Raw genomic sequence first — 14,090 nt, 5'->3', positions numbered from 1 at the left:
AGCCAGTCCTTCCTTTCTATTATCCAGCAAAATGAAGAGACACAACCTATAGCAAATCCGCTGTAATATCCTCTGTTTTCTCTCACAGTCTCACCTCTCTCCTTCTCGCTCGGAGAATACACATATATTACACGGACTCAATACAATGCCCTCATACAAAGAGAGGGGTTGCCTTCTAGGGCAAAAAACCCTAAACTAAACATAAGTTCTACCATCAGATCATCTGCCTAATGAATGGACCAGATTGACTAGAAATTACTATACTTTTACAAGGCAATTTTTCATCTGTTTTTAGCTTCGGGGGCACTGCCCTCGAAACCCCCCGCCAGGGGGGGGGGCTCCCCAAAGGTTGCAGCCGCCCCCCCCCCTTGGACCCCCCCTACAACGAATATTTTACGGGCGGAGTTGCCGCCCCATTTCGAACTGGGGTCCAATATGGCGATATCTTTGAATACAGAAGATAATCAAGCTCCACACCCAACAATCTCCCACTTGGAGACTGATTATAGCAACTCCACTGCTGATTCATTTGCTGGACAATGACTCCTCTTTGGACCTGGCTGTTTCTCATCTTCATCGTCATCCTTGAAGACCAATTGAAACTGAGCATATTCTCAGTTTCTCCCTGGTTACAACTTTTGTTAGCATATCTGCAGGATTCTGGCTAGTGTGTATCTTTTCCAACTTCAACTCTCCATCTTCCAACACTGATCGTATGAAATGGTATTTGAGCTGTATGTGTTTAGTCTTGGAATGAAATGCTGAGTTCTTTGCAAGATGAATGGCACTTTGGTTATCACTGTATAATGTGCCCATATCATGCTTCTTACCCAATTCACCCATAAACCTTTGTAGCCAAATCATTTCTTTACTAGCCTCTGTAGCAGCAACATACTCTGCTTCTATTGTTGAAAGTGCAACAACACTTTGGATTTTTGAAACCCAACTGACAGCTGTTCCACCAACAGTAAATACATATCCTGTAGTGCTCCTCCTGTTATCTCTGTCACCTGCCATATCTGCATCAACATATCCCTGTAGAGAAATGTTTGAACCACCAAAGCATAATGCTTGATTTGTGGTACCTTTCAAATATTTGAGAATCCATTTCATTGCCATCCAATGTTCCTTTCCTGGATTGTTCACGTACCTGCTTACAACTCCCACTGCATGTGCAATATCAGGCCTTGTGCAGACCATTGCATACATTAAGCTTCCAACTGCTGATGCATATGGAACTTTAGACATATAATCCATGTCTTCATGGGTCTTTGGGCACATTTCCTTACTAAGTTTGAAATGGCTAGCAAAAGGTGTACTAACTAGTTTTGCATTGTGCATATTGAATCTTTTCAACACCTTTTGTATGTACTCATTTTGAGACAATGTTAATTTATGATTTTTCCTGTCTCTAGTTATTCTCATACCAAGGATTTGTTTTGCAGCTCCCAAATCCTTCATTGCAAATGAATTTGCCAATTTTCTTTTGAGCACATTTATTTCTTGCATGTTAGACCCTGAAACAAGCATGTCATCTACATAAAATAACAATATAATATAGCTGCCATCATTTTGCTTTTTTAGATAAACACAATGATCAGAGTGACATCTAGTATAACCTTGTTCAGACATAAACTTGTCAAATTTTAGATACCACTGCCTTGGAGCCTGTTTTAAGCCATACAAGCTCTTCTTCAACCTGCACACTAGTTTCTCCTTCCCTTTCACTTCATATCCTTGTGGCTGCTGCTTATATATCTCTTCCTCCAAATCCCCATGGAGAAAGGATGTCTTTACATCTAACTGCTCAAGATGCAAATCTTCAACTGCTACTAGACTTAAAATAGTTCTGATTGAAGTCATTTTAACAATAGGAGAAAATATTTCATCAAAATCATTACCTTTCTTCTGTGCAAACCCCTTCACCACAAGTCTAGCTTTGTACCTCTATTTTCCTCCATCTTCTTCCTTCAGCCTGTAAACCCATTTATTCTTCAATGTAGTTTTTCCTGCAGGCAACCTGACTAAGTCCCAAGTTTGGTTATGCATTAAGGAGTCCATCTCTTCTTCCATGGCTACCTCCCACTTCTTCCTGCTTTCAACCTACATTGCTTCTTCATAACATTCGGGTTCACCAGAATCAGTCAACAATAAATAATATAATGAAGGAGAGTATTGTTCAGGGGGTCTACTTATCCTATGCGGGCTAACAGTTTGGATGCAAGATCTTTATGGAATATAGCCTATGGAACATCGCATCTGAGGGGGCCTTTTTCTTATCACAATTGCAGCAGGGAAAGAGATTCAACAGAAGAGAAAGCTTTGCATTACGCGATCACCAATTGCAATGGGTGACATCATTGCTGATGTCATCACTGCCACGTGTCACTCTATGATTGGTGCCACGTGGAAACCAAAAAAAACCCTATTGGACCCCTGAAAACACTAAAAAAATGAGGGACACGTGTCCACTGCCATCTCATCATCTGTACTTTCCATGTCATCGCTGACATCAGCTTTCATGTTAGCTTTGTGGACTAATCAGAGGTTTCCACATGGCCCCCTGGAGGAGAGAGAAAGGGCCCCGCCTACCTTGGTTTTTCCGAGCATTTCCTTTGTTAAGTTCTTCAGTCCTTCCACGAAACGTTAACACTGCATTGCAATATCAACCCCCTGTGCAGTTTTGGGACTTAAAACCTCGCCGATCGCCGGTGAATACTGAGCCCTGATCCATTGACTACCGATATATGATATCGATGATCGAAATATCACTATTTATACTTTGCCAATGCTCCTTACCCTCCAACAAGCCTGATTTGCAATTGTGATCAGCCTTAGACCTCTGATTGCGATTTGTCTTCTACGCTTAGTCATTTTTCTCTATCAGTTGGGATTTTCCAAGGAACTATTCAAAATGCTTTATCTTCTGCTCCAGGAGTTCATTTTTGGACTTCCATATAGCATTGGAAATATTTTTCTAAGCACTTGGCAATGGGGAGGGTCTGGTGAAGCTTTGATGGATTATGTGTCCTGAAAAATGGCTTTAACTTCCTGCTCTTGGGCAACCTTGACCAATTAAAACCCACAATCCAGTGAGTGACAACAGTTAACATCTAAATGCCATTAACATCCATATTCACAAAGTCAAGCCACATATTGTCCTTATCTCATTTTGTTATAGCCTTCTTCATAGAATTTGCACCCAAAACTTGTAATACTTCCACTCTTAGCACATCCTCTTACTCCAATGAAGATACCTGCTTCAATAAACAATTCTTCACCAAATGATCCTTTGCACATAGCCAACATGAAAGGGGCTTATTCTCCCTTGTAGTATTTGTTTATTTTGCTTCATCATTTCTTGAAGACTTATTTCCTTGGTTCTTCTTCTTCATGCCGTTATCACCATAACTTCCTTCTTCCTTACTTCTAGAATTCCCTTCCTACCAAAAGTCCAAAATTTTGTCTATTGTAGTAATAGCCACTTGCAAGGGTTGGGAAATTGTCCCTCCTCAATTATGTTTTTTCCCATGGTTGCAATCCATTGATGAAATGGTACAACACATATTCATCTGACATCCATTTGATATCTAACATAAGGCCTGAGAATTCCTCAATGTATGTCCAAATCCTTCTTGTATGCTTCAAATCCATATGATGATTCATGGAAATCCATGCTTGATTCCCTGGACTACACATACAAGGATGCCTTCATTTCTAACCACGTGGAAATTCTCTCTGTGATATGACCAACTACCAACTCTTCCATCCTGGTTCTCCATCATAAATTCATCATTCTTATCAGATACATAGTTGCAACATTCACCTTAGCTTCATTTGAGCACCCACTCATCTGATCTAAGTATTGCTTCACATCCCAATAGAAATTTCCCAACATCTTGGTACTTTTAATCCCATCATATGGTTTAGGTTCCTTGATATTCACTCTCACTAATGTAGGAGATGATCCTTGTCCTACCACCTTCTTCAACATTTCATTAATGGATTCCTGATCCTAGGTTAGGGATATAAGAGAAGCCACCTAATCCTCTAAGTGCTTCAAAGGATCTCTCCATGCATCATCACAAATTTCTTCAATTATTTGTGCCAACTCCTCAATTTTGTTGATGCCACGAATAAATACTTATCTCATAGATGAAATATCCCTCCTTATCTCTTCAAACTCAACTCCATGTGCTTGCATATCTTCCATCGTCTAGACTATTATTTCTACCATAGAGAAAAATCTCTCTACCAACCTAGAGCCTTATTGACTTCCACTTGCTCTAGAGTCCACCATCTCACTCTTTGTTGTGGTAACTTGCACTCACCCTGCTTTATTTTGCTTTGTTACCACCTATAACAATATGAACAATGTGGTGAAGATCATCAAAATTTCCTTTCTTTAACTCCAACTATGCTTTGATACCACCTATCACAATAGGGACAATGTGGTGAAGAGCATCAAACTATCCTTGCTTCAACTTCAATTGCACTCTGATACCACTTATCACAACCCTAGAGAATTCTCATGTTTTAAGGCACCCTACAATATCTAGTTGTGTAGCACCAGTGTGTCTCTTACAAATGGCCTAACCCCCTTAGTGATACTTCACTCAAACAACACCTTGCACTAAACACTTCCTTATTTAATTTTAGTTAAGTTATTCATGGGATATCAAATTTATGCTCAAACAAAGTTTATCGTTTTCCTCTTCATCATCATCAAAAATATTTACAACATCATGTAAGTCAATTAGATTTCATATACATGAAAATTATTTAAATAGTACTGAACCATGTAGAGACACCAAATTTATATGTGGGATGGCCAGAAACCTTGTCCCAAAAATATTTTATATAATTGTGATCTTTGAAAGCATAAAAAGGCTCAGGTTTGGTCTCCACTCTAAAACACCCACCCAAATATGAAACAAACAAAATAAAGTCCTTACTCAATCACAGCTACTTTTCCACCCTATTGTGAGGTTCTGACATGGTTTGAGTTGTCCAAGAGATCCATTGGTCTGCTTTTCAAGTGAGACGATAAGAAGAATGAATACTCCTCTAAGTCTTACTTCTTTGTCTTGGTTGTGGCCCCTTCATCTCACCCATCAACCTGTGATTCCATTTCCATTCATGTTGTTCAATTGATCTCCTCATTCAGTTCAGTTTGTGTTGTTTTTTCGATTGTGTGTTCACTTGTCACTTGGCATGGAAATCCCAAATTTTCTAAAACTGTCACAACTATCATCATATTTCTTGTAATCTCTATGTCGTGGTACTCACATGCCTTCAATTAAGTGTGTGCCCAACTTAAGTTCCTTATAGGTGCCCTTGAACATTAGGGACATTAAATTTTTTACAAAGGTAAACAACAACCATTTAATTGGTCATCATGCAAAAGGACTATTCCACCTACAGGATATTAAAACAGAGGATCCATCTCAACCTTCCAAAAACTATTGTTTGATTTCTTCTGAGATAGGACTAGCTCGTTTATTAGCTGAAGAATGGAATAATTTCATAAAAGAGATAAATTTAAGTGGTCTAAGACTTAGTGGATCCAAAGACATCCTAATTTGGTGTTCGGACACTTCCTCTGGGGAAGTAAAAGCATGCCTTGCCTATGTTGCATTAGCACAATCAAAGCCTAAGTAAATTACTAGATGGTGGAGCAACTACATATGGAAATGGCACGTCCTGACCAAACTAAAATGCTTTTCCTGGATGGCTCTCCACAACAATTTTTTACCTGGGAGAACCTCCAAAAAACAATATTTAATGGTCCAAATAGTTGCTACATGTGCTGACATCGTGAAGAAACAATCAACCATCTATTCACAAGGTGCATTATAGCTCAAGAAATTTGGTCATCTGTATTACAAGCTCTTGATTTTCAAACAAATGTAAGGTGGTATACTTTTGAGGAATGCTTGTTTTATTGGGCCAAAAAATTCAAACACCTATCTCCTCTTCTGATATTTGTAGCCTGGGGTATATGGTTGCTTAGAAACAAGGCCATAAGTAGAAATGATAGAGACAAGACTTTTACACAGTCCACCAAGATCATTTCCCTATTAAGAAAATTTCTACCTATGCAAACCAAAAAAGTACCTCAAAGACAATTTCTTCCTGAGGGTATACTTTGAGGGTCCCATCGACTTCTTCGATGGGGAATTGAAAGGAAACATATGTGGAGGTGGGGGAATAAAAAAAATGTCAATTTTTTTTTTTTTTCCTTTTCAGAATTGGCATTGGATCTGGAACAAATATCAAAGAAGAGTTGATAGCTGCTTGGACTCTCATGTCTGTAGAAAAGCTAAAAAACATAAAGAAAGAACATACTGATTCTTGGAGACTCAAGATGCATAATTGAATGGATGGCATGGGCTGCCCAGCTAAAAGTTCAAAATCTAGATGTATGGAAGCATATAATAGGTGAACCCAAAGGCCACTTCCAAGATGCCAGTTTTCAACGCATATTTAGAGAATATAATAGGACAATCGAAAATTTATCCAAAAGATCCCTTCTGATGGACCTTGGGTACATACTTCTAGAGGAACTTCAGGGCTGTTAGGTCCAATCAACCTACACAATCCAACTGGAACAATTGAATATTCCTTTCATCTTAGTAGATAATGGACAATGCAACTGACAACTTTCTAGACAAAGGATTCCTCAAAATAACATTCATAATTTACAGAATACATGCTACAAGTTCAAAACATTTGTTTTGACAAAATTCCATATTTCAATTCCTTTTTGAAATATAATTTTGGCTATATAATTACAGTGAATACAAACAATATAAAAACAATTTTGTTGTAGGTCTATAAGTTGAAAAAGCTAATGCAACTCTCTGCCAAGAGATGACCTTGTTAAAAGAAACATAGAACATGCAAAATTTCAAAGCACATAGAAGAAACAACTGTAATTGATCCTTTTAATGATTCAATAGAATAACAAAATAATAATCATATTCATTGAAGTTTTTTTTTCATTTTTTAATATTTGGTTCCAAGGCGCTTGTGTTTAATGGGCCTATCAAGGAGGAATAAAGATTAATTTAATTGAATTATTCTTTGGTTTTAACAATGTTGTCAACAAATTATTTGGTAGAATATGGGTATTACATATTGTTGAGAGGATGGATTTCAAGTACTTATCAAGTTTCTAGTAAACTTCCATTTTGAAGAAAAATATTGAGATTCAAATTTTAATTATGGTTAGATATAAAAATGTTCAATTCAAAGTAATTATTTTTATTAATTAATAATGCTTTGTTTTAAGTAGTGAAATGATATCCTTGGATGGGTTTTAAGGGATGTGAAATGCAGTTAAGTGGGAAAATCCACTGTTACCTTGAGCAATGATTGAGGCAAATGTGGCTCAACCCTCCTTCATGCATAAAGAGTTACGTGGTATAATCTTGAGATGAGGTATGTTAATGACCATACACGACCATTATTCCTCCATTGTGTGAGACTATCATTTCTCTCTCTTTCCCATTTACTCTTGGTTTATGTCTGGATTTCTACTACATTTTTCATAATGGATTTGTTTTTCTTTTGGCAATTTTCATCCTTAACTGCATATTCCTCTTTAAACCTGTCTTTCTGGCGGTGTGAATGTTTATATTTTTATTTCAGATGAATCACTTAATCATTTAGTTATCAACCAACATTTGTTAACTTGGGAGGACTCTGTGCTATATGCTTAAGTATCAAAGTTCCTACCAAGTTATATGCCTATGCATAAAACCTATAGGTGATGGAAATGAAGATCAAGACATGTTAAATCACTTAAATTTGTTTAGCCATAAGTTTACCTGAATACTGGAGTTTAAATATTAAGAGAAGTACCCAATTCTAAACAATATTTTAGGACTTATCGAGGTCCGATTTTGCAACACTTTTTGGAGTAGTCTATTGATTTCACAGTAGTAATTGTTGATTATGTAGCAACTCTGCAATCACCTCTACAAGAACAGTGAAGCAAAGAACATGGCTTAGGAAAGTACAAAAATAGAAATAAAACCAATCACACTTTAATTAAACATACCATACAAATTTTTTCGTTCGATCTTATTCTACTGAACAAATAACAAAATAATTATTGCAAGAAAGAAACATGCCTATGTATAAATTACTGGAAAAAAAAGTGTGCACAGGGATTTACCTTGAGAAGGCCCAAATCAGGGTTCGTCTTATGCCCAATGCTCAAATTTATGAAGAAGAGATCAAAAAATCAAGTGTGCATCACAAACTTATCATTATCAAGAAAAAGTATAATAGAGTCTTAGTAGTGACGTGCCATCACAAACTTATACATACATACTTATAGCTAGATGAGGGAATCTTTGTCCCAATGATTAACTCAGTTTTAGAGGCTAAAATATCCAAATAGTTCATGCAAATTTCTAAAATGAGACCAAACAAATTTGACATAGGTTACATATTAAATTCTAATTCGATCCTTGGTGACACAATGACTATTGTGCACCGAGGCATCTTGATTGTTAAGACATTAATTCACAAGACATAAAATGTCTCTTTCGGACTAGTAAAAGATCTAAGAACCAAATGAACCATCTAATTGGCTTATCAGAATGACTGAAAATATGCTAACATTATGATATTAATTTGTAACTAGGATGCCAACGTCCAAGAAATATTCTCGTCACTTTTCCTTTCTTATAGTCTCCTATCTACTTGAATATGCCAATTGTTTCTTGAATAATAGGTGTCTGATCAATTATCCATTTGTGGTATCGAATAATGGACATTAGTGCCTCATGATTATTTAAAACATATAACTATGATATGAAGTTACCCTTTTAAATAATTCTTAGTTTTAATCTTTAACTTGAAATAAAAACTAATGAGACATGTATCATACCTTAGCATCCCATGTTAAATATAGGATCAATATTGTTTTATAAAGGAAAAGAGGGGAAATTAGTCAAAAGGAGAGGAATGATTTTGTAGAAAAAAGGGTCAATTTCATAGCTCATCATCACCCCCCTGTTGATCTTGATGCATGTCATGCATCCTCATTTGCCCCTTCAAGAAGTCTTACATGAACATCTCTCGAGGAGTGTGATGGATGACCGAATTCTCCTAAATAATAGTATCCAAGACAATGTTCTAGTTCTCTCCAGAATGTTCATTCCTCCATGTCATCACAATGGATAAGGGCCTGGTAATGCCCAGTAGGGAACCAAAGGATTAGAAAGTGAAATCTCAATCCTATCCATTGACATCCATATTTCAATAGAGAAATGGCATATAAATCAACTCTATTAAATGCTAAACAAAAGTATGGATAACCCATTGAAAATATCTGGTGAAGATGTTTCAGGAGAGCGTTCCACATATTTTGAGTGATTAGTAAAGTATTATAGGTATCATATCTAGTCACCTTCCGATACTTGGTAAACCGTTGGTTACATTGAATGGTTGTTACATCTCCTGGGTCCATCCTCAACTTATTAAGATCATCATGAAATGGCCCCATTAAAGGGTATTCCTCTTTGACCACGAGATTTGATGCGTCTTCCAATGATGATTAGAAACTTTGAGATTTATTCCACTGCACTTGATCCAAAATTAAAAAGTGAAGGTTTCATGAAATGATTTGCAAGCTAGTTTATATTTTTTAGGAAATGGACCGTGATTGCAAAAGCACACAAAATTAAATAAATTTTACAAAATTTTGCAAAATTTTAACAGTTAAAAATGGACACACATGCAGCATCAAACACAAAAAATTGATAACAGAGTTCACCCCTCCTGGGCTATGTCTCCGGGTCAAACTTGCAATGGTGGTGTTTTTTTATTATATGCTCAACTGCTTAATACAACATCATACAAGATCCAATCTTGAAAAATAACACTCTCATTGCATCTAGAATACCCAAAAACCCTTGTCTAGGCTCTTCTTGAGCTCAAAAGGTTGAAAAATGAGTAATATAGGCTTCATTTCCCAAACTACCTGCAAAGCTACTCTACAAATAGGTCTCGCTCCACAACAGTTTCAACAAAAACTGTCATAGGTCAGTTGGTGGTGCGTTGTAATGGGAACCTGGAGGTCCCAAGTTTGATCAGTCGGAATATCCAAAAATGGTGCTTTTTTTAATTAAAAACTTTATGGGTCGTAGCCTCTTCCTACTACCACGCCGATGGTCACATGGGTGCATGGGACCGAGGGTTGTAGGCCATAGGCCACACAGCTTTCCCAACTCCGATTCCTCTGGTTCCATGGTCTACATATGACATAGGGCATTGCGGGCAGGGTGCCACATGCCTACGACCCCTCTGATTACCCCACCAAAGATCACATGGGATTCTAGAAACTAAGGGTTGGGCTGGTCGGGCGCACCGACCGACCCACCCATTAACCCCAGCTACTGCTTTAATTCTCTTTAAATATAATGAACAACTTATGGTTATTAAGAACTTCTTTTAGCTCGATTGGTCAGGCGTCTATAGCGCAAATGAGAGGTCATGGGGTCAAACCTCGTGGAGATTGTCAATCACTAACTAAAATTTTTGGAAAACCACAAAGGGTCACATGGACTTCCCCGATTGGGCCATGCGGTGCCCTCTGATTGGGTCACATGGCACAATAGGATTGGTCTTAATCAGCCAATCAAAAGCACCCAAATGTTACCTCATACACATACCACGTGTTAGCCTCTAATTGGGTCCCATACTACTTGGTCATCCTACTAACGTCAACACCATGCCAGTGTATGGAATGCCATGTGGTATATGTACCTACATAGTCAACCCTACACTTTGACTTTTTTGTTATTTTCCCAAAACTTTAGAACGTGATAAATTCCTCATACGGTGTCATATTGAGGTGATTCAGGCGTAGTTGCATTCATAACAACGAGATCTACGATTTTATGCAAGTTTTAAGAGATTCTGAGCACTTTCATTTTTGAGAATATCTTTGATGCCCTACATCACTCCTCCCCACTGGAAGCTTTTGGACCACCAAAAGTCTATTTTTTACTCAACAAGTAAGTGATGATACAACTCCCTCACTTTCCTAATCTTTACCCACCTTTCCTTGCTTGGATTGGTACCTTTGAGCCCCAAATGAAGATACTTCACATTGTCTTTGCGTGAAGTTCTTATCCTCTTGTCAAGAATAGTGTCTTCCTACAATTCATTCAAATATTCAAGAGAAAAATATTCTAATGATGGAATCAGAACATTCCCTTCTTGATCGAGAATCATAGGAGGCTCATACAATCTCAAATTTTCCACATTCACAATGAAATAAATTTGTATGTAAGGTGGAAAATCTAATCGAAAAGCATTGTTACCAATCTTCTCCAAACTTTTGAAAAGACCATTTGATTGGCTTGATATTTTTACCTTCACCTTGTAATATTTCCTTGTTGATGCACAACCAAACTTGATCTCACACTTGGAAATCATGATCAACCTGATTCTTATCATGTCTTGCTTTGTACTTGGCTTGGATTTTCTCCAACTATTCTTGTACCATTTGATGCACTAATTGGGTTTGTTCAATGAAATGATTGGCTTTGTCCATATCACTATTTCCATCTAATGCAATATCTTTACCAAAGATGAAATACAAAGGAGACTTTTGAAAATAACCTACACATGCTTCAAATGGAGATACTTGTGTAGATGCATGCTTGGCACGATTGTAGGTATGCTGGATGTAATGAAAATTCTCATCCCAAAGTTTAGGATTCTTACCACAATATCCTCTAAGGAGATGCTCTACTGTTATGTTCACTACTTCTATTTGGCCGTCTATTTGTGGATGAAATTCTATGTTATTCTTCAACTTCGTGTCCATGAGTTCCCATAAACTTGACCAAAATTTCCCAATAAATCAAGAATCTTGATCATAAATAATCAAAGTAGGTAACCCAAAATGAACCCATACATTTTGGAAGAACATCATTGCAGTTTGATCAACTGTAACCAATTTCTTACATGTAATAAACACACACATTTTTCTGAAACGATCTACTATAACATATAGATAATCATGACCTTTCCTAGACATTGATAGTCCCCCCAAAAAATCCATAGAAATACTTTCCCAGGGACGAGAAGGAATAAAAAGTGGAGTGTACAAACCCAATTTCCTATTGCTTGACTTTCTAGTAGCGCACATATAACATTCTTTTACATATCTTGTTATAGTTTCATTCATATTAGGCCAATAAAAATACCTCTATAACTGAGCAATTGTTTTTCCTACACAAAAGTGAAAAACAATAAGAGAAGTATAGGCTTCCCTTATGATATTGAGTTTTTCACCTTGTAGAATACAAAACTTGCCAATATGATATAACAAATTGTTATGAACATGATAATCCAGCTGTTCAACATGATTGTCTTGACTCAAAGTTGCATAAACATCTTTAAAATATTCATCTTGAGCATATTGTTCAATATAACTTTGATGCATGATTGAGTTATGCTTAAGAATGACAATGCATTAACAATAGGACTTGATAAAATATCTGCAGCTTTGTTGTATATACCTTTCTTATACCTAATAACTAAATGAAATTGCTGCAAAACTCCCATCCATCTGAAATGTCGGGCTTGTTGTAGGTTGGTTTGCGATTGTAAATATTGCAAAGGTTGATGGTTAGTATGAATAATAATTTCTTTTCCCATCAAAAGTGCTTCCATTTCTTCATGCTTTGTACCAAAGCATACAAATATTTATCATAAGTTGGATAGGAATTCAATGCATTGGAAAAGGTTTCAAAATGATAACATATTGGCTTACCATGTTGCATCCAAACTGCTCCCATAACATATTTTCTTGCATTAGTTTGAATTTCAAATGGTTTCTTAAGATTTGGAAGTGCTAGAACAGGTGTTGTATTGATTTTCTCTTTCAAAGTGTCAAAGTATTTATGTTGCTTTCCTCCCCACTGAAAGACTTGCTTCACACTTGTCAAGGCATGTAATGGTGCAACAATGAATGTGAAGTTAGCGATCAATTTTCTCCGATATTGGGATGCTCCCAAAAAGCTCATAATTTCTGTTACATTGTTGGGTTTAGGCCAATTCACAATAACATCAACTTTGGAGGGATCAATATCAATTCACCACCTCCTACAATATGACCAGAGTAAACCAAAGAATTTCTCCTAAATTCACATTTAAACATATTCAAATACAACTTTTCCTTTTTCAATACATCTAGAACTTGCTTTACATGCTCTTCACGAGCCTTATTGAAAATCAAAATATCATCTAAGTATACTATGACAAAATCATTAAGGAATGGTCACAATATATCATTCACAATTCTCATGAATGTGGCAGGTGCATTACAAATCCCAAATGATTGTGACTAACCATCCAAATAGAACTCGTTTAGTCTTGAAAGAAGTTTTCCAAATATCATCTTCAATAATCTTTATCTGATGCTAACCACTTCTCAAATCTAACTTAGCAAAATAAACAACATCCTTTAACTGATCTAGCAAATCATCACTGTGAGGAAGAGGATAGCGATTATTTACCATGATATTGTTCAAGGCTCGAAAGTCCACACACATGCACCATGTACCATCCTTGTTAGGAACCAAAATAATAGGAGAACCACAAGGAGATGTACTAGGTCTAATGACCCATTTTTCAAGCAGTTCTTGATTTTTCTTCTTAATTTCTGTATTCTCCAAAACTGGCATTCTATACATGCCAATATTCAGAAGTGGTGCATCCTACTGCAATTGAATCTCATGTCAGATTCCACTTTTTGGAGGTAACCCTTTAGGTTCCTGAAACATCTTGTGATAAGTGTCAAAAACTTCAACCAATGCATGCTTGAGTTTAGAACAACATCATGAGAAATATTTAGATTCAACAATATCTTTAGCTTTAATCATCAACAACACAAAATTCTTACTAGCATTCACAAGCCTTTTCATTTGACCAACACTAAGATGAGATAGGTTCATATTCTTGCAATGTTCTCTAACAATATACTCAACTCCATCAATGAAAATATGATTTTGTTTATCATGACGATAGAATATGGATTTTCGGTCATATAAATATGGACT

Source organism: Pinus tabuliformis, chromosome X (assembly GCF_031772625.1).
Source record: "Pinus tabuliformis cultivar Carrire ecotype Pingquan chromosome X, CPIR1, whole genome shotgun sequence".
Classification (NCBI taxonomy): Eukaryota; Viridiplantae; Streptophyta; class Pinopsida; order Pinales; family Pinaceae; genus Pinus; species Pinus tabuliformis.
This window is presented reverse-complemented; position numbering follows the sequence as displayed.